The sequence below is a fragment of the Rosa rugosa genome, chromosome 6 (assembly GCF_958449725.1).
Source record: "Rosa rugosa chromosome 6, drRosRugo1.1, whole genome shotgun sequence".
Classification (NCBI taxonomy): Eukaryota; Viridiplantae; Streptophyta; class Magnoliopsida; order Rosales; family Rosaceae; genus Rosa; species Rosa rugosa.
The window spans coordinates 4,683,930-4,686,169 of NC_084825.1; the positions used below are offsets into that span (position 1 = coordinate 4,683,930).

Sequence of the window (2,240 nt, forward strand, 5' to 3'; positions counted from 1 at the left end):
ATCTTCTTGCCTTGTCGTCGTTACCTTCCAACCCAAGCTAATCACCACCTACATACCAAGCATCGCACGCCAACACTAGGCCAATAACCTCAACATACAACACTTTTTGCACAACGAAAAAAAAAAATTTGTTGTGTGATGAGGGAAAGTGAATCATACAACACGTTTAAAAAACTTGCGTTGTATAAAGTTGTTAAAATTCTGAAGTTTTTAGCTAGAAGGTCATTACACAACACTTACAAGAATAATTTGTTGTGTGAATGAAAAAAAAAATAGCGGCAGATTTCCCTCTTAATTTGACTCAAATTTGGCTCAAAATTGGTACTACATTGTACAACAGAATAATTATATCTGTTGTATGAGAGTGACATGCAAAATACCATACAACAGTTTTTTACTCTGTGTTGTATGATCAAGAAGGAAAGGTTTGGATGTGCCTATGTTTGCCCCAAAATAGCACTCATTCCCCCCAAAACCTATAGATTTTGATTGAAATGTATCTGGTGATTGATAATCCCACAACTGAATGACTTATTTGTGTTGTATAAACGAGTAATGCCTAATCTAGCGCCAAAATTGATACTTTGAGTTCACATAAGCGGGAACATTTAGAAGGCTGGGCCTTCATTCCATCACTTGTAAAAAAAAAAAAAAAAAAAAAAAAGAAAGAAAGCAGGGGTCATTGAACTCTCACGTTGTACTCTCTCTCTCTCTCCCCGTCTCTCCCTCTCCCCACATCACTCCTCTTCCTGTCTCACTCTCAGTCTTCTCTCGCTCTCTTCTTCATCCAACTCTCTTCCTTACCCAGAAATCATAGTCTTCCTCTCTCTTTCATTCTGAAATCTCAAATAGGGAAACCCCCAATCTCAGATTCCCCAAAATCAAGTCGAAACCTCAATCTGAAACTCAAATTTCATTGACCTAACTCTCTTCTTTGACAAACCCCAACCAAAGCTCTTTCTCTTCGACAAACCCCGACCAAAACCATCTCTCCCTCTAGCTAGGTTATTCGATCTGGGAAATAGCGAAGGGAAGAAAACCTAATGGGTAGCCTCTAGGGTTCTTCAGATCTTTCAGCGTTGGTGATTGTTGCTTTCGTCGGTGGTTACAACTTTGAAAGCAAGTTGTTTGACATCGCCGGATTTGGGTCAATACAACTTTGAAAGCAACTTTGAAAGCAAGGATTTGGGTCTCTCTGCTTTCTCTTCCACGTCGCCGGCTTCATTTCCGAGATGCAAGAGATCGGTCTCCAAGAAAATCTGCTCCGTCATATCGCTACAGCAATCGAAGTGGAAGCCAGCCACTACTGGCTCGGTTAGTTTTTTCCATTGATTTGGTGCTCTGGGGTTAATGGGATTCTTTGTTTTCTGGTTTTTGATATTGGGTTTTGGTTGATTTTGCAGGTCAAGACGGGAATGACAATGACGGAGAAGATATTGGCTAGGGCTTCTGAGAAACCCCAATTGAGCCCAGGTGACAATGTTTGGGTTAACATTGATGTTTTGATGACCCATGACGTGTGTGGCCCTGGTTCATTTGGAATCTTCAAGAAAGAGTTTGGACAGAATGCAAAGGTAGCTTCATTTTTCAGCTAATAAGATCATTGCATTGATCACCATATAGACAATGTATGGTGTATATATATGTATATCGGTTCTTCCTTTCGTTTAGCTCATAGTCTTTGTCATCTTTGTATTGCTGCGTGTTCTGTGAAGTTATTTAATTGCTACTTCATTGTTTTGGCATTGTAGGTTTGGGACAGAGAAAAGATTGTAATCATACCTGACCATTATATATTTACTACTGATAAGCGTGCAAACCGTAATGTGGATATCTTGAGGGAATTTTGCACGGAGCAGAACATCAAGTACTTCTATGATATCAAGGATCTTGGTAACTTTAAGGTGTGGATTTGAAGTTTAATTTTATGTCGATTTGCTAGTGTATATTTTCTTATGTATTATTCTGTTTTTGCATCAGACGTTAACTTTAGTTCATAATTTGGCAGGCTAACCCAGATTACAAGGGTGTATGCTATGTTGCTCTTGCTCAAGAAGGTCATTGCAGGCCTGGAGAGGTATTTTTCTTTAAAAATCCCACGATTTTAGGGTTTGTTGCATTCTCGTTAATAATATCACTAGTTCCTTCAATTTCTTCGTTTGCGGTTTTCGCTTAAGAAGTCTGTGTACGTACAAATTCAGTTCTTCTCAGATTAGCTTCGATTAAGGGTTCAACTCGTA

At 39.1% G+C, this 2,240-nt stretch overlaps 1 long non-coding RNA gene across 1 annotated transcript; it reads left to right on the plus strand.

Annotated features, from left to right (window-relative positions):
- The first annotated feature begins 925 nt into the window (after nt 1-925).
- Nucleotides 926-1,841, plus strand: LOC133714037 (uncharacterized). Its single transcript, XR_009848404.1, has 3 exons — nt 926-1,314; nt 1,404-1,574; nt 1,752-1,841. It is a non-coding gene; the product is annotated as an uncharacterized LOC133714037 (long non-coding RNA).
- The last annotated feature ends 399 nt before the right edge of the window (nt 1,842-2,240 follow it).